The sequence below is a fragment of the Anolis sagrei genome, chromosome 6, assembly GCF_037176765.1.
Source record: "Anolis sagrei isolate rAnoSag1 chromosome 6, rAnoSag1.mat, whole genome shotgun sequence".
Lineage (NCBI taxonomy): Eukaryota > Metazoa > Chordata > Lepidosauria > Squamata > Dactyloidae > Anolis > Anolis sagrei.
Window position 1 is genome coordinate 82,502,733 of NC_090026.1, and position 20,100 is coordinate 82,522,832.

The following is a 20,100-nucleotide window of genomic DNA, read 5'->3' on the forward strand; positions in this document are numbered from 1 at the left end:
ATTTATCAGATTCTAAATGGAAAATAAGGTTACAGGAAAGCAGGAGTCACTTCTTCATCTCACCCAGTGATTCTGTCCTACAATTGTGCATCATCCTACCTCAGCATACATTGATTTGGGCAAATCGCTTGCAGAGACAATATCTAGTTCTGCATTGCAACAATAACCACAAGAGAAGATCTGTGAAATTATTTATTTAATCAAGGTAAACATAACTATGCAAAATCTTGTGAGTGGAAGCCTACACATGCTTTTCCAAAAGCTCTATGAGGAAGATTCTCACATATTGCCAGAACTTATTGATTTTTCCTAGATAGTTCATGTAGAGTGTCAGTTTTAGGGATTCCTTCTCTTCAGAAGAGGAAAGGGGAGCAGGGTAGTGCTCAGGAATTGGAGGGGGAAGAGGAAGTGCCCATATTTCTGGAGAGGCAAAAGGAAAGAGAGTACAGATGGTGTTTAGAATAGCTGCCAGAAACGCCAAGGTAATTGGGAGCCACCCTAGTACCTCTTGCATGGGGAATTCAGGGCTATAAATCAGAAGCAGAAGCAATTAGCTTTTGCTGGTAACAACGACCCTGATGTTTATGTTCTCACTCCAATTGTACCTGCTTTGAGTCCGATTCTTAGGATTTAGTGTTCTTTGCCCATTGTCTGATGTAAGACTGCTGTTTATTTTGGACTTATCAGAGACTTGAGTTTTGTGTCTGCATAAAGACTTCCTTGCTTTCTTTTGCATTTTTCAACTGCATGCGCTGCTCTTTTGTGTTTGCTGAAGTAAAGCATTTTTCATTAACTTTCAATATGGTATTAAGGCTGTTTTTGAAAGACAAATCAGGACAGTCAGTTCTGATGCAATTCCTCCACGAATGAATCCTTCTATGGGGGGAAATGCGATTCTTAGAACTCGTTCGATCTTCAGTTTTGATATGTCATTGTATGCACACAGAACATTCACGGCTTTATACACAGCATGTTTTAACATCCTTGTTGCTCTTGTGATGAAAAAAATATTAATGTGATTTAATTCATATTGAAGCAGGCAAGCATAATACAGGTTTAGTATCCCTTATCCAAAAATGCTTGGGTCAGAAGTGGTTTAAATTATAGATTTCTTTTCAGATTTTGGAATAACAGTACAGCAGAGTCTCGCTTATCTGACCTTCCATGTTATCTGAATGGTCTTATCCTATGCCCAGCCCCCCCCCCCTTTTCCTCCAGCATTTCCCATTTAGAGGCCATGTTTTTACTTTTCTTCATTCTTTCCATTCTGTAAAACTGTGCAGATTCTGAAGGAGGAGCCAAGCATAATGGTTCTGCCCCCCACCCCCAAATGATTCAGTCTGACTTGGAAGGAGGGGCTGTGACTTCTCGGGAGTTTGTAGGAAGAGAAAAGAATGAAGGTTGGCTTGAGGATTTGTCTAAGTGTACTATCTACCAGAGATCAGTGGTGAGTGTTCTCTCTTTGTGTCTGGAAAACCAAATAGAAGGAGAACTCACTCACCACTGATCTCTGCCAGGATAGAGATATAGACTTCAACTCCCAGAAGCCTCTGTATTATCCAACATTTTCATTTATCTGACATCCTGCCGGCCCGTTTATGTCGGATAAGCAAGACTCTACTGTATTTACATATACATAGGTAATGAGGTATCTTGGATATGGGACCAAAATCTTAATGCGAAATTCATTTATGTTTCATGTACAGCTTATAGATTGAAGATCATTTTATATACTATGTTAAATAATTTGTGTATGAAACAAAGTCTGTGTGCACTGAATAATCAGAAAGCAAAGGTGACACTATCACAGCCACCAATGTGGACAATTTAGGAGTATTTTGGATTCTGCATAACAGATGAACCTGTACCCACAGAGAAAGTGAAAAAAATCTCTTTGGAAACTGGTATATTTCATCCTTTGCCTCCATCGCCTTTCTTTGGAAGTTACAAGAGCCAATATCAAAGCAGCAGTGGCATTTAAATGCTAAGTGTGAACACCCTCACACATTCTCTTGATAACACAAGCATTCTTGAACTTAGACTATGCTGAAGATAAGAGCCTTGAATATTGCATAAACATATTTAATGTTTGCTTTCTCTCTTTCTATGGGAATGTTGGCACTCAGCATATGTCAACCTTATGCTTTAAAAATACGAAAGGAATCTACTTGGCAGCTTTACAGATCTCTGTTATCAGCAGTTCAACTGAAACTGACCATCTTTCATTGAGACCAATTGTTAGGTTTGAGTTAGGAAATCCAAACAGGTAGCATACATTTTCTACAGTGATGATGACACTCTTATTTCCACTCTTATTTCAGCAAAGCAAAGTAGCCTCTTCAATTTTAAGCACTTAAGATGTGTCTCAAGGGTTTTTAAAATAATATTTTATGTTGGGTATGAGTGCTTTGCTTTTTTATCATCATATCTGAGTGTGTTTTGCAATTTTACATAATGATATACATATAGGCAAACCCATTTGTTTGAGTTTATTGGGATCATGGATCTTCTCAGAGATCCTGATAATATAGGATGGAAATAGGTAAATAAAACAAACAAGTACCACTCATTTTGTTCTGAAGACACATGTAAAAATATAATTTTAAATCAGAAGCTTTTTGTCTATGAGATGAGATAAAAAGAGTATATACTACTTAAGAAAACAAAATATTAAAAGTCCTATTGTAATAAGAAGGTTTGTGAATGTTGGCCACAGACTGAGAAGTGTTACATTTGACATTACCGAGACAATAATGAAAAAGCGTAAAATATGTGGTCAATTATGAAAGGCTTAGAAATTGCATATAGAATGCAATTGTCACTATGAAGTACTTGCTATTTATTATAATGCACCAAAGGTCCCAGTATGGTGCACTAGCAGAGTTCAAAAGAAAGCATACAGAAGTTTATCCAAATATATAAATAATACACATTTCACTGTTGTAAGGAAATTAAGTAGGTACAAGGCAAACAGCTGATGACCCATTCAACTGGATTTACAAAGTCTGTTTTTGTAGTGGGTTGCTGTGAGTTTTCTGGACTGTATGGCCATGATCCAGAAGCATTCTCCTGACGTTTCACCCATGTCTATGGCAGGCATCCTCAGAGGTTGTGAGGTCTGTTGGAAATTAGGCAAGTGAGGTTTATATATGTAGACTGTCCAGGGAGGGAGTTGGAATTTGATTACCTTGAATCCTTTGCTGGAGCTTTTCACTTGACGTGGACTGTATTTTCTTATATTGATTTGTTTTACATCATGTACTAAATCTATTTTTATTCCTTGTGACCTAAATCCTGGATGGGAATCACAATACCCACCAATATTGCTGGACTAGAGTACACCCATGAATCTAAAGGAATTTGACAAGTAACATTCATGCAAGTTACATGGACTCAATTGACCTGTCCTACTTAGAACTAGCAATTGGATTTAGATCTGTATGTTCTAACTTTTGTTGTTGTTGCTATTGTTTAATTTTAGGTACAAGTGAACAAAAACATCTTGTCACAATTTTGGATGAAAACCTGTAAAATATCTCACCACCAGTACAAGACTAAAACTTAATGCTCCCTCCCCCCCCCCCCATGCACATAGATTTTCCACAATTCATACAAAAAATGTCTGTACACATTAACATCTTCTCCCTTTATGAAGGAAAGCACACACAGAGAATGAGAACAAAAACAAAAGGCAGGCTGCTTGATCACAGAAACACAAACAATTCATCAAATGTACTAGTCCATACGACAGAGCTGTAGATACTAGGTTTCAGTTATGTGACATTTATCAAAATGTCCAAAAATCAGTATGCGCCCCCCCCCCCTCCAATCTTACTATCTTGTGGTGAAGAAGGAAAAGGAAATTTATATCCTCAGTCATGGCTTGCATCAGATCCCGTTCTTGAGTTCTTGAGGGAAAGAATGGACATAAATCAAATGAACAGGTTTCTAATAACTAATTGGGGTCCAGAATCTATTTAGGTGAGAAAAACGTAACTTTTTCCAAAAATACTTATTAGGTAACTTGTTACAATATTGATACCAGCCTGTGTGTCTAATACAAGTTAGGCACATCTCCTCCAAATGAGAGTTTATGTTCATAGAAGATCAATGAGGGGAAAAAAAGAAATATTGATTGTTTAGAATAATGGAGCAGAAACAAATCTGAACAGTCACACTAGCTTTAAAATTTAAAAATAGGGTACAAAGTGAAGAGAAAGTGAAAATGCTTGTTTTTCCTAGCTTACTCAAAAAAAACAAAAGCTACGCTGAGGACAGGATGACAACTTTGAATTTCCTGTTTTTGTTGCACCATCAAGTTAAATGAATGTATACATGCTTCATTTCCTCTTTAAGTGTTTTCCTTTATTTAAAAAAGTTAATGAAAGGTCATAAAATACATGTAATCTACAGTTCTGTCTAAAAACATTTTAACTGTTATTGCTCAAGACTTCTCAGAAAGTTGTGTTGTACATATAAACAGGAACTGCAGCTTTTACATTTTTTAAAAAAATTACTAAATATATATTTGCTATATTGGATTAGCATGAAAATGTTTTCATGCCCTTTTTTATTTATTTACATTCCAGCAAATGAATAATTTTCAAGTTAATTCAATGTAATCTGGACTGAATATTTAAGATCTCCTCCGAAGTAAACAAGTATAGGATTGAAACTTTAGAAATATACTAAATTTTGAATTTTAATGGAAAGTAAGGATGCACCAAGCAAACAAATATTGGAATGTATGCTTTAACACAGGAATGGGCAAACCCAAGCCCATGGGTCAGATGTGGCCCTTTCGGCTCTTTGCCCCATCCCCATCTGTTTTGCCCCTCCCCCCCACCTTCAGTATGCAGATACAGTAGCCCACTGTGTCCTTAGGTTGAGAGGAGGTCCAATGTAGAGACACGCTTGACAGCAGCGTGCTTCTCTCTTTCTCTGAGGCCCGAAGAAGGCGGGCCACTACCTTCCCAGGACCCAGAGAAGAGCGGGCGAGAGAAACACATCAATGCCAAGTGTGTTTGATAGCAGTGTGTTTATCTCCCTCTTTTGGGTCCAGGGAATTTGGGCTGCTGCTGTCCTAGGGCTCAGAGAAGAACTGAGAAGAGAAATATGCTGTTACCAAGCGGCAGCGGCATGTTTGTCTCCTTGGAGACAGACCTGCCCCTTCCCTCTCCCAGTCACAGCCCTTCCCCTCCCAGCCCAAGCCCTGTCCCTTATGGACCCCTCTTTCTGGCCCCTAACCCTACCTCTTCTGGCCCCACCCACACTCCCTCCTGGTCCAGCCTTTGCACTTGGGCCCACCAGGTTTCTAACTGAGAATAAAATTGTCAGTTTCAATCACTGCAGTTAGTCCATTGAAATACAAGTTTTTCTTCACATATCTTTTTAGTAAGGAAGTCATTTTGCACACCACACATACATAGTAAATTATATGCTGCCCATCTTTACAATAAATAAGTGGAATGACTGAAACATATTTCAGTTGAAGCACAAGCAGGATTTAGGACTGAATATTCAATCACTGATCAAGGGCTAATACTCCATGATCTTATGGAAAAATATTCTTTGGCAAGAGGGGATCCCACTATGCAGGTTTTATAGCTTTCAGAGTGGATATAGACAGCCCCTTTATTACGGATCTTCCGCAATAAAGTGGGGGCTGTCCAGACATTGGTCCTGGACAAACTGGAATTGATTTGCCATACACCAGGAAAGCCCTGGTTTGTGGCGAATTAATTTGATAGTGGGTTTATTCCATGCTTTCTTGGTCGGCGCGTAATAAACCCACTACTTCCAGTGTCTGGACTGCATTCCAGAGGGCATTCCCACAGTCTTGTGGGCTAAATTAGCCTGGAAAACTGTGGGAATACCAACCCTCTCCCCAAAAGCCCCCTAAACAGAATAAAAAAGAAAAGAACTCACCTGGGCTGTCTCCTGATATACCAGGAGAAGTGGGGGGGGGGGGGAGGAAAATCGCTCCTGCTCCCTTTCTCCTGGTGCCTTATTTTTACACGGTAGGCAGCCATCCCATGGAGCCCAGGTGAGTTCTTTCCTTTTTTTACTCTGTTTATGGGGCTTTTGGGAAGGAGCTTAAAGTGTCCCAGTGTTCTACTTGGAAGTCCCAGTAGAACATCTGGATACCCACCCCCGAAAGCATGTGCTTTCTGGGGGAGTGTAGATGGATCCCCAGGAAGCTCCGCGTTTTTAAACATGGATTCTCCTGGGATAAAGGCCTGTCTGGAACCACCCTAAGTCTGCTTTTGATCTCATTCCATGAGACAGATTAAGGGAAATTTAAGTGGCATAAGCATAGACATTTTGATTTGCAGTCTGTATGAAAATTCTCAGCCCCAAATTAAACATGGCTACTAGTGCTATTTAACTGAGAAAATCCAGACCTATAATGGAGTACAGCAGGTATGTATACTTGCAACTATTTCATTTTATTTTATATTAAGCATGGAGACTGAGTGTGCTGACTCACTAAATCTGGAAAATGCTAATTTCCCTATTCTTCTGTATGCTGATGAGGCAGTCCTACTTTCTCTGTCCTGTGTGGGATTGTAAAACTATTATTTTTTTCAAGTCTAAGGTGATTGTCTTTTCTGGGGAAAAAACATGAGGCACAATTGGCTGATTGATAATCAAACTAATAAACAGGTAATGTTCTTCAAACATTTGGGCATAACCGTTCATGTAAAATGTACATGGGACATTCAAATAAAAATTGCCAATGCAAATGCCCAGATAAATATCAAAGCAATTACAAGGTCCTTCTATAGAAAAGGAGGACAATTTATCCTTAAAACAATCCACCTATTTGCAAGAATTATTTCTCAGCGTTTATATGGCCCCCAGCGTTTATATGGCCCTTGTATAAAAATATTGTCTTGGAAATTCTTCAAACCAAATTCTTCATTATTTCATTCTTGCGCACCTAATGCTGCAGTCCAATTGGAATAGGAACAAATTTCATTCGAAGCCATGGCATGGATCCCTCAGATTCATTACTGGTAAATTTAAAAAAAACCCTTCACCATAGCCAGATAAAGTGTTCTGCCATCAACACTACTGCAATGTTGATTTGCATACCCTACTCAGAGCAAGTATGCCCGTGTGGTCTGAATGAAATGAAAATCATCAGTCATATCCTGTTATTTTGCCATTTCTACAGGGACATTTGTTCTGTACTCATTACTCTTATTGTGCAGCAAATTCCAGGCAGATGTGTACACTTCTAGGGAATCACAGAATAGTTTCAAAACAGCTAAGCTTTGTGTTGCTGCTATTAAATTAAGGGGAAAGTTGTGAATGACCTTAGTGGGTAATATTTTAGCCTACATATTGCAATTATATTTGTGTGTGTTAGTTGATAATTTTAATTATGTCCTATTTGTATGTACCGTGTTTTAGACATGTTGTGAGCATGTTGTAAATATGATGTTGCTTCGCTTGTCTGTATATATTTATTTTTTTGTATTTCTGGTCTGCGACTGAAATAAATAGAACTAGGTAACTATTGTAACCTCTACTTATACATAGCAATAGAGAGAGATGTTATAAAATGGGAGACCTTTCCTGGCAGTTCGCATGATACACCCCTATCTCTCACTTTCTTGTTAGAAAAGCTACCCCCTCATCAAAAACCAATTTAATTCTTTGACAGAAACATCTATCAGAAAAAGTTCAGGATTAAAATCCTGAAGTATCCTGTATCTTGCAAATGATTCCTGCTAAAGGATAAAGCAAACAAATGTATTTGATTCCTTGACAGATGTTGCCATCTGAAATTAATGAAATAGCCTACATAGGCAATAAAAAGCATATAACTTACACATAAACCAGATTTTAATATGACTTGCATTTATTCCCAGGAACAAATTCAGCAAAGCACTCTTGCTTGGAAAGCCTTATGGCTCCTTAGAGATTTATAAATATGACGCCATAATGTGTCAGATTTCATGAGAAAGAGATTTATGTGAAGATAGCACTTTTATCTACCACTTGTTTGGTTACTAGCAAACCTATTTTATGCCTCATTGGTTACATCAGTAACTTCCCTTTCCTGTTTCTTAAAAGCAATCTGACAAAATCTGAATCAACACCACATAATATATAATTGCCAAACAGAACTAAAGCAGAAACCTCAATTTCACCTCTTAAAATAGACACTTGTCATCCAAGCCTACTGAGAAAGTGCAGAATGGGGAAGAGAGATGCAGTCATAGACATGCCACACTTGTCAATATTTTTGTGGATACCTTACTGGAGCTCAGAAAAATTACTTTTTTGGACTACACTTCATAAATTTCTCAAATGGTCATACAAGCTGTGAGATGCTAGAAACTGTAGTCTACTCTAAACAAGTGCGATTGCCAAGCTCTGCCTATGAGTTGGCTTGCAGTCTCTATAGTCCTGTTTGAACAAATTAAGTAATTCAGGACCCTTTTATACTTAACTAAAACCCGTGAGGAAACGGGTTAAAAAAACCCACTTCCTCCTGGGTTTCAGTCCCCATTCCCGCCCATAACCCTAGGTTTACCCTCAGGGGCCATTCAGCCATGCCCTGCCCCCATTCCCTCGAAAAAAAACCTGACTGGAGGGTCTTGCCAGTAGTGCAGGCCCCTCTGCACAGTCCTCCTGATGCTTGAAAAAGAGCCTGAAGGATCAAGATGACTGTGGGGATTGACCCATGGGATCACGGAACATGGTCCTGGGAATCAATCCCGAGAGGCCCAGCACCTCAACAGATCCAGCCCTTTCAGTAAGGTCTGGATATGTTGTGGTGTTTTATTAATCTGAAGTAAACTGGGAAAACCCAGTTTACTTTGGCTTGATTGGGGTTTACCTGAAACATTGTTTGGACGCCTCAGGTAAACCTGTTACCTATCATGGATTTTGGGCCATTTGAGGCTCTGGCTATTCGTTTTTCATGAAGACTGGAAATAAAGTTTTAATAGTAGTCCTTATTGATTAATATTTTGACTCTGAACTTGTTGATTTCAGATCTCTGACCAGGTGTGTTCTTCCATTACAATATTTGGAGAGGGGTCATTATGCATATGGACATACAACACCAGTATCAATAGTATAAGGAGACCATGCACCCCAATGGCCTCAAGTGGGCAAAGATAATTCTGATTGATCATCTATTGCTCCATTTTAAGCTACTTTTGCAATCTTTCTTTTTCCTCCTCCAACTTCCTGACTTTGTCCTCAACTTACTACATGCAAGATGAATTCAAAGTGCACTCAATTAACTCAGCAGGGGATAAGAGGTGCAGAATTGGGATCAGGCAATAGGAAACTGCTATATGTTTTTCTAGCTCATGCACTCTTGCTCATCAATAATGTGCCACCTTGACCATGTTCTAATGTTGCTGGGCCACATAAGTCCCAGTTACATCTTTGAAATATTAGAGGGTACAGCCTAAATCCCTTAAGGCACCAGAGTCAACCAGATCTTGCACGTTAACTAAGATCAGCTCTGGTTACTACTTGGATGGGAGAAGACCAATTTGAAACCTAGTGCTCTGGGTTATATTTATATTTTGCCATGTCTGAATATTCGTTGCTTAAGAAGCCCTATGAAATTTATGAAATTGTCATAAGTCAAAGGGTGACTTGAAAGTACATGTAGACATACATGGGAATTATGTGGCCAAGCAACATCAGAACATGGTCAAGGTGGCAAGTTATTAATGAAGAAGAATTGAGTGATTAGGGGAGTCATCATGTTTAATAATGTGGGGTGAAAGAACATTCAACAAAGTTGAGCATCACAAGTTTATTGTCTCCAGGCTCCGATACCACAACATCTCAGGTTCTAAAGAACCTGAGATGGAGGGGATACTCATGGCATTCAAACAAGAATGCTATAACACATGACTTACACCCACTGAGAGAGCAACTCTCAATCAATGAATCTTACTTGGTTTTAGCTCCAAGAAGGAAAATATCACATGCAGCCAACATGAAAATGACCTGGCCTTTTGTCTATAACCATTAGTTTTGTCTATAACCATTTGCCTTTTGTCTATAACAATTTTTACATAGAAAAATATGCCTAAGTATTTGAACCTGTTACACAACAAAGTAAAAGACCACAAAGCAAACCAGTTATGCTTCATTACTTGTGGGTTGGGGGATTAAGTGGCGAATTCAGCAAACATCTGAGACTCTTGATTCTCATCATGTTGTAAGATTACATGCAAATGTTACTTAAACAAAACGAAACCTTCTGAAAACTTAGACAATCCCTGGAAAACATGGGGTTCAGATGTTTAGGTCTCTGATTTGGAGGATTCTCGTTCACTGCTTTGCTGCTCATCTTATCAAAGAGCAGTGGTGTGTTCTTTTTGTGATCCCTGTTTATGGCTGCAAAGGTTATCAGTAGTTATTTAAAGATATGGATGCCATTTATTCAATTATATTCTATTAAAATGTATGTTAAATCACTTTTCCTCTTCTTCCTACTGAGTACCTTGTTCTCACATGAATATATCTATTTAAGGACAACACAATTTCCCCCACTAATTGTAGGGGAAAACCCACGCCAAAATTCAGTTAAGATGCATGCTCTATCTCCAACCATCAAATCCATAAGACAACTCTGCCCACTTTCTTATAATGTTCTAAACAATTTGTCTATCCTTGATTTTAGATTTCTCCACTGACTTCCTGCCCCCCCCCCAAAAAAAAAACCCACATGCATGCAAGTCACTGGAATTTATGCTATTAAATTTCTTTTACTGCTAGTTACTCAGTTGGGGCAGTGCAGGGCGTTTCCTTACAAAGATTGGGAATGATGGTTATTTGTCAGAATTCTCTAGACTTTATTTGAAACATGTGTTTATTAAACTGCAAAAACTTCAAAAGAATATCTTATTGAGTCTCAACCAATTCAATACAGTTTGTGGTAGCCAAAAAAAAGTTTCTGGAGTATAACAACTACTTTCGAAGTAAGTACAACACAGTTAAACAGAAATAACACTTCTTTAAGGCTGTATCTACACTGCCATATAGCCCTAATTATCAAAGCAGATAATCCACATTATGTTCTTTGAACTGGATTATGAGTCTACACTGCCATTCTGGATTTTATATGAAGTGTAGATGGGGCCTTAGATTCTTCTAAGACAGACGAAGCTCTTGCCTTTAACCATACTATTTAGTGAAGTGTGTGGTGCCTTTATTTTATAAAAGCTAAGGTACATACTCATTTTGACCTGTGGATAAGGTGTTCAGGTTGATTTTTAAACTAAACTTCTACATGACTGATTTTGCAAAATGCTCTTATAGTGCCGAGGCTTATTAAATATGGTTTTCTGTGTGTGAGCAGATGGCAACTACAGGATGGTATATGTTCTACATCGGAAACTAGAGCTAATGTGATCTATCCAATGCAATTTTCTAATCAGCACCCCAAATAATCAAACCAAATCTAAAGTTGACCAAAAACTGATTCGTAATCCTTTTGGTACTAATGTTGAAGAGTGGTCCCTGGACAAAGTGGCCCCTGGTCAAAAAAAGGTTGGGAATCACTGATATAGTGTGACTGTGTGTATTCTATCCATGGATTGTTGAATCTGTAAATACAGAATTCATGGAAACAGAAGGGTGACTATGTTAAAGAAAGGTGTTTAGGTATCACAGGCAAGAAGTTTAAAAAACACCCCTTTTACTCCCTGGCAGAAAAGTACAAAAGCAATAAAAACAGAAACAACACTATGCAGTACATTGATGACATCCAATATCTAAGGCAGCTGCCTTGTTCTGCTTAATGGAAGGGTCTGCCCCAGTTGATCTTAAGTAGATCTGCATTCCTAAGCTGAATCTGAATAGAATGCGAGATGTTAGATGGGTTTTTACATGTGGTTTAAATAAACTCTTACTTATAGTTTAAAGTAATGCGCAGAGTGAAACAATGAGTCACAGGTACATAGTTTGTCAGCAACATTCGGGGCTTTCTGAAAATTCAGCCTCCCTCCCTCTCTCTCTCTCTCTCTCTCTCTCTCTCTCTCTCTTGTCTCCGGCTGCACTCTTCCTCCAATGAGCTATAAGAAAAGTCAGTGGTCATCTACAATCACCACTGCTGTAATCCCTTTGCTTTGAAATAGATGGTAGTGTTGCATGGTTGCATTTTATTTCCTTTTTAATGTGCTTGTTGAGCAATAACTTTGTTTTATCAGACATATACCGACCAGAAGCATAAAACTGGAATATTACAGATACAATGTTTGTCTTCAGGATGATGTCAATGTGGTATACAAATGCTCTAAGAAAACTACTATAAAGGTTTCCTGGAGCCTGATATTAACAACAGCTATGATTGTTAAGAAAATGTATTAAAAATGAACTGTAACAACAGAGGTATCTGAATTCGAGTCTTGCATGACCAGGATCTGTTGGCAGCCAATATAAATAACATTCCTTGCAACTAGGATATGTACTTCCACATCTGTACTTTAAGCTCTTGCACGTCTGTGCTCATGAACCTGATAGTGTACACACATTTATTCTACACCAGACTAGAGGCTGGTTCTAAATAGGAAAGGCCAAGCATTGATTAAACATGTACTGTCAACCTGCATGCTAGCCTCAGCTGTAATTGCAGCTGATATGTAAACCCTTTTTTAGACGTACAAAAATCTAAGCCATGGTGCTGCAATGTTTCAGATGTTTGTGGGTTATAAGGTTCTGCGTCTCAGAAATTTAAAAAATGTCTGTCTTCCTGTGGAAATCCTGCTTTTGGCACAACTGAAGACATTACCCAATACAGGAAAGCTTAGTTTTACCTTTTATGTTTTGCAAATCCTTTCTGTTTATATTTTAAATTAATAAAATGTAAACTCAACTGGTGTACCTCAGAGCAGAGGAAAAGAACTTGCCTTAGCTCTTTCCTCAAAGATGGACACAGGCTTGGAGATTATGAATGCAAATTACATTTTTGAACCAGTGACAAATATTCCTCCATATATCCTTCTGTCAAATGAAATTATCCACATTACGTTTTTTTTTATAAAAAAAGATGACAGTATTATTAAATTTTTATTTCTATGCTCAAGATAAGGTGTTCTTAAACTAAGGCCCGTGGGCCAGATGCGAACTGCCACCCCACAAGCTCATTACCCAGCCCCTGTCTTATTATTATTATTTATTTATTTAGAACTTTTATATACCAGTCTTCTCGACCTCCGCAGAGGGACTCAGTCCGGTTCACAACAAAAGATCCATAAACAATAGTTTAAAACATCACATCTCATAATACACTAACACATTAAAATACAATCATATAATTACATAAGGCCAAGTCGTCAGAATGAAGTCACAATTTAGACTTAGAGCCACCCTAAGTCTGAGGGTCTTTCCAGATAGGCCCTATATCCCAGGATTTGATCCCAGGTTTTCTGTTTATCCCAGATTATCTGGCAGTGGGGGACGATATAATCCAGTTTAATGCAGAAAACCTGGAATTAGATCCTGGGATATAGGGTCTTTCTGGAAGGGGGCTGAAATGACTTGAAGGCACACAACAAGAATCCTAATTAACTGGACTATCTCATCACTCAAAAGCAGACCCACACTCAGGGGCGGTTCTTCCATTACGCGAAGTAAGCGACCGCGGAATACTTTGTTTTTCCCAGGGGCGCTCTGGCGCCTCCTTAAATGCCCCTCCAATTGGGCCTCGTCCTACGCGCAGCGGCGGTGGCGGGGGCAGCGGCGGGAGGAGGCAGAAAAGCCGCGCATGGGGCAAGGGGGAAGGGAAAGGCACGTGCCTCTGCCCTTCCCCTCTCGCCCTGCATGTGCCTTTCGTAGCGGCAGAGGCAGGAAAGGCATGCGAGGGAGAAGAGAAAGGTGCACGCCTTTCCCTCCCCTCATGCCCCATGCACCTTGTAGAGCGGCGAGAGGAGTGTGGGGCAGCAGCGAGGCTTGGCCATCTCCTTCTCCTCTGGGCGCTTCTTCCTTCTCCTCTCCGTTTAGACACCTCTAAATGGGGAGGAGGAGGAGGAGGAAGACCCTGGAGGAGAAGGGGGGAAGACCTCGCTGCTGCTGTTGCCCCACTCCATGCTCTTCTCTCTGCCCTTTGAAGCCTCTGCTTCGCCTGGAAGGCTCAAAATGTTCCAGCAGCATTCTCTCCTGATGTTTCACCCACATCAGTGGCAGGCATCCTCAGAGATTGGGAGGTCTGTTGAAAACTGACTCACCCCCATTTCCTTCTCAGCTTTGGAATTATTACTATTATTATTATATTTTATTATATTTATTATTCTATTTACAATTATTATTTATTACGTTATTATTTTTAACATGAATTATTTATATTTATTAGATTGTTATGTGTTATAAATGGCAGACATCTTCAGAGGTTAGGAACTCTGTTGGAAACTAGGCAAGTGGGGTTTATATATATCCCTGTGGAATGATGTCCAGAGTGGGAAGAAGGACTCTTGCCTGCTTGAGGCAAGTGTGAGTGTTGCCATTGGCCACCTTGATTAGCACTGAATGACCTTGCAGCTGGATGCCAAGTTTTTAAACTTTGTGTTTTCTATATACATTACAAATTAACCCTTGGTTTGCTTCTGATGCAGCAAATTTCCTTGCAGCTTCAAAGCCTGGCTGCTTCCTGCCCGGGGGAATCCATTGTTGGGACGTATTAGCTGGCCTTGATTGACTCTTGTCTGCAAGGCCATTGAATGCTAATCAAGCTGATGGGATTTGGAGTACCTTCAACTGATTCAGCTCAGACTTCCACAGACCATTAAAACTCCCATTAATGACAGATCTGAACCAAACTTGGCACACAGAACCTCCATGACCAGCAGAAAACACTGGAGGGGTTTGGGAGGAATTCACAGTAATAGGATCCTAGTGTTGCAAGAGACCTCCAAGGGCCATCCAGTCCAACCTCCTTCTGCCATAAGGGAAAAACACAATCCAAGCACTCCTAACAGATGGCTATAGAGACTCTGCTTAATAATAATACTATTATTAATAATAGTAATAGAATCATAAAGTAGGGAGACCTCCAAGGTCCATCCAATCCAACTTCCTTCTGGCATAAGCGAAAAGCACAATTAAAACACTCCTGATAGATGGCCATTTAGACTCTCAATAATAATAATAATAATAATAATAATAATAATAATAGCACCCTGGGGTAGTGTGGTGGTATGCAAAATAAAGTAATTATCTTTATCTTAGATTTTTTTGTTTGACAGACATAGATTGGATTAGTATGTGTTTTGCTGCCAAATTTGGTGCCAGTTCGTCCAGCGGGTTTTGAGTTATGTTAATCCCACAAACGAACATTATATTTTTATTTATATAGATAAGGTTATTTATCTTTAGTCGTCTCAGTGGACTTACTTGTTGTGGTCCAAAATATTTTATTTTCTTTGGAATTGCTATGCATTCCAGAAGAAGTCCTTGCAGAATGGAAGCCGTTCGTTCCATAAACACACAATATTTATTTAAGTGTGTGTGTGTGATGGAATGCATTGCAATTTGCAATTCCAAATAAATTAATATATGTGTGTGTGTGTTTGTGCATGTATGTATGTATGTGTATGTATATGTATGTATGTATTAAGGGCTGTTCTGTCTTCAATTGTCTCAGCGGAATTGTCATAATGCAAAGATCTTGTATTTTCTATGAAACCTTTGTGTCGTACTTGTAGATCAAAAATAACAAAAACATTAATTTGTGTTAATTCTATGTAATGTAACTATATGAACATAATGTAAGTAATCTTCTGGTTTTAAGGTAACTCTTTATTCACCTCTACCTTTTATTTTTCAGTGATTGGTTTTTTGGGGGGGGGTTGGGGGGGGCGCCAAAATAATGTTTGCTTACCATTGAAAATTACCTAGGGCCGGCCCTGCCCACACTTCCTATTGAAATACTGGTAAGTTTATGTTGGTAAACATTGTTCTTAATTTCAAATATTGTATTGTTTTTTCATTGTTTTTTTTTTGCATTACAAATTAGTGCAGTGTGTGTATAAATTCGTTCATTTTTTCCCAAACTGTTTTCCAGCACCCCAACAGTTTGAGGGACCATGGACCAGCCCTGTATTAAAAGTTTTAGGATCCCTGCTCTAGATTTATATAGCATTTAATGGACCACAACACAAAATACTATATGTAGGATTATTAGCCGTATACTGTAAAATAAAGAGGGGCAATATTTGACTTTCCAGATGTTTAGGCTATAACTCCCAGAAGCTTCAGATAATATTACCAACAATAAGAGATTATGCTACAAAACATCTAGAAAAAGACTACATCCTCACCCTTTTTGCAAGTACTGTATTTTCTGTCGCATAAGACTACATTTTAACCCAAGAAAATCTTCTCAAAAGTCAGGGGTCGTCTTATACCCGGGAGTAGCCTTATATGTGGGAGTCATCTTATATGTAGGGAGTCATCTTACAGAGTGGGTGCTGAAACTTCCAATCCGGATTGGAGAATCTGTGGTTGCTGCATATGGTACGGGAAGCTAAAAAATGGCAGTGGCCGCATCCCTGCCGTATGCAGCAACTGTATGAAAGCATTAAGGGCAACGCTGTACAAGTACAGTAGAAGAAAATCCATTCATCAGGATTCGTGGACTTAATGCGGTCCCAATCATGAGGTGAAGGGGCACCTCTCCAGGAAGGTGTAAGTGAAGGGCGGAGCAAGCTGCAGGCATCCGGACACCCAGAGTATGGAAAAAAGAGATAGTGGCTCTGGGTCCAGAAAAACACACCTCTTTTGCCTGTCTGGCCCACCCTTGTATCCTATTACTGTACCTCCTCCTCTGCCTCTCAGCTCTCGCTCCTGAAGACTACAGTGAAGCGGTGCAGGTGCGCATGTGCAAGATCTGAGAGGCAGAGAAGCAGGTACAGTAATAGGAAAATTACCATATTGAAATCAAATCTGATGCTTATAAAAAATTTATTTGGTGTGCGTTGGAAGAGGGGTAGTCTTATACGACGAGTATATCCCAAACTCTGTATTTTAACTGGAAAAGTTGGGGGTTGTCTTATACGCCCAGTCGTCTTATATGCCGGAAAATATGGTATGTGTTTCAGTATAATTCTGCCTGTTGGACAAAAGGTAATTACTATATATCTATATCTATCTATGTATCTTCAGTGTCTATGGAATTATTCTAGGAAAAGTATATTCTCACAATTGCTGCACAACTGTTACTAGATTTTAAATTTTAAATTGATTATGCAATATTATAAGGCAATTTGCCTCTAGGTTCTGTTTAGGTAGGAGGAAATTGATAGAACCTTGCAAATTTGAAAGTATTATTGTAATTTTTTAAGTTTCATAACTTAACATTGTCTGCAATACAGGTATTAATTTACACATGATAGCTAATTAAATACATGTATTACAGACAATGTTAAGTTACGAAACTTAAAATATTACAATAATACTTTCAAAACTGCAAGGTTCTATCAATTTCCTCCCACCTAACACATACTTAAATGACTAGACAGTTTTTTAAAAAACCCAACCCTATGTCTATATCACTTTTTTTAAAAGAAACAAATAACCAGTCGTATTCTCAAGTATTTTTGAAAAGAAAAAGCTGCATAAATGGAAAAGGGTTTTTTTTCTTACAAGTTTTGTTAAAATGCAAAACTTGCAAACAAACAGGAATTCAAGAGTAGTTCTGAGACAAAGAGTTTCTCAAATCAACAGTCATTTCATTTTACACCTGGGAGGAGCCTTTTACAGCCTCACTAAACTACAAACCCCAGAATTCTGCAGGAGTCAGAAACCTGATTTAAAGTGGATTCATTCTCTAGTGTGATGAAGTAGTAATAAGTCTCAAGATACAAATTTTTGTGGTTTGTATAAAGTTTGATTTTCACAGAATGATTAGTCTTTTTAGGAGGTAAAGATTCCCCACTCTATTTTGAAAAGAAATACCAGTTATTGTGACATGTCAGCAAATGAGTGAGTCAGTCAAGATAGGACTGATTTCTGCACCCCTGCTTGGTTTTGAAAATTCAAATGATTAATTGAAAAATAATCTTCCATAATTTAGTCTACTAGGAAATTCATTAGGGAGCCCCCGGTGGCGCAGTGGGTTAAAGCACTGAGCTGCTGAGCTTGTTGATCAAAAGGTCGCAGGTTCGATTCCGGGGAGCGGCGTGAGCTTCCGCTGTCAGCCCTAGCTTCTGCCAACCTAGCAGTTCAAAAACATGCAAATGTGAGTAGATCAATAGGTACCGCTCCGATGGGAAGGTAACGGCGCTCCATGCAGTCATGCCGGCCACATGACCTTGGAGGTGTCTACAGACAACGCTGGCTCTTCGGCTTAGAAATGGAGATGAGCACCACACCCCAGAGTCAGACATGACTGGACTTAATGTCAGGGGACTACCTTTACCTTTACCTTTAGGAAATTCATTACATGTCCAAAATAAGAATTCTACAAGCCTGGGCATAAGATGCTCTGGAAGGATCTAGATAAAGATTCTCATCCTTTAATCATACATAGGTAGGTAATAGGTTATAGAAGAATTCTAGAAATTGGTTAGAAATACAAGATGATTTTGTGATAGGACACATATTAAGCAGAGAATCAATCTATTGCTTAAATTTCTCATTCCTGGAAAGTGACTTTTAAAACCTCTGGCTCTCATAAAAAATTAAATAAGAACCAGACAGCAAATTTAATACACCATTTTAACATGTACCCTCTGATGTACCCTAGAAATGATTTGAATAGGTTACTTGTCATACTAGAGAACTTCACCAAAGGATTGTTCATTGTAGAGCTCTATAAACGGGCTAAACAATCCATTAGAATGGAATGAATTGTGATCAAACAAATCATTCACCATATTAAAATGAGACTTCATGGTGACTTCACTAAGTGATTTCACTAGTGGTAACACAATAACATGTGTTATCACTATCCTCTAACCATTTTTCCATCCTTAAGTATTTCTCTGGTTGTTGTTGAATGCTGACTTTGACTTATGACAAACCGTAACATTTTTCATTTTGAAACCTACAACATAATATATTAGGACGAAACACACAGTACATGGTTCCCCTTGTACCAACAGGTGCCTTCATTTCCAAAAGCCATAGCACAAACAGATAAGTCTTATCAATAGAAGTTTGACCTCAACAACATGTAGGGCAAAGCTATCTGACAAACTGCTGTAATTATTTGCCAAACTATAAAAATATTTTCCCCTTCTGTCTCAAAATTAGCACTATTCACATACCTATCTTCCTTACCAATACTACCAAGCTTTGAAACAATCATCTGAATCATCAGTCAAAATTAGTAACTACTCTATTTCTAGTTATAAAGGCAATTTCTAATTATAAAGGCAGAAAGAAAGGAAAAAAGAAAGAAAGAAATCAGGCTAACTCTTACTCCTATGACCTATAATTCTGCCCTGTGCATTTTTTGCTGTCCTCTCCTTGAAAACAGACATCATAGTCATCACTTCTTTGCTCACCCCAACAATCCCACTGACCTTGAGCCTGTGTATAAACCACCTCAAATTAATAACCTCACTCATTTTAGGTGATCACTCAAAGAAAACAGGCCTACAGTTCAATGGCATAACTATTATCTTTAGGTTTTGTTCGCAAAATATTAGTGACAACCAAAAAGCCCAGAGCAATGTCTCAGAAGGTTAATTAAAGGCCAAATTCCACATACTATGGTAAAACCCACTATTTGTGGCTGGGCCTTTTCCCCATCCTCCACAAATAAAAACTAAAGGATTGATCACTATCCTAGTGCAACACAGGGATTAAAATTTTTCTTCCTGTGCTACAGTTTTGAATTTTTTTAAAAAAGCTGTTCTTAGTTACCAGATGGGAGATCTAGGCACCAAAGAGAACTTCCCTTCTGTGCCACATGCCAGCTTAATGGGAGGGCATTTTTATCAGTTAACCTCTACCATGTCAACAACACATGGTCCTAGAAGTTACCTCTTCACATGCCCCTTTCAGGCCATGTCATTGCTCCAGCAATCACATTGGTACCCTGTTCCCATCAGATGGGAGAAAGGGTGGCAAGTGGAGGAAGAACTGCCCTTTGGTGCCTCCATCCCAGAAGAA

The 20,100-nt window shown here is 38.8% G+C and overlaps 1 protein-coding gene across 1 annotated transcript in view; it reads right to left on the bottom strand.

The window, feature by feature from the left end:
- TGFBR2 (transforming growth factor beta receptor 2) overlaps positions 1 to 20,100 on the bottom strand; it is a 62,090-nt gene that overhangs the window by 33,163 nt on the left and 8,827 nt on the right. The window lies entirely within an intron of this gene.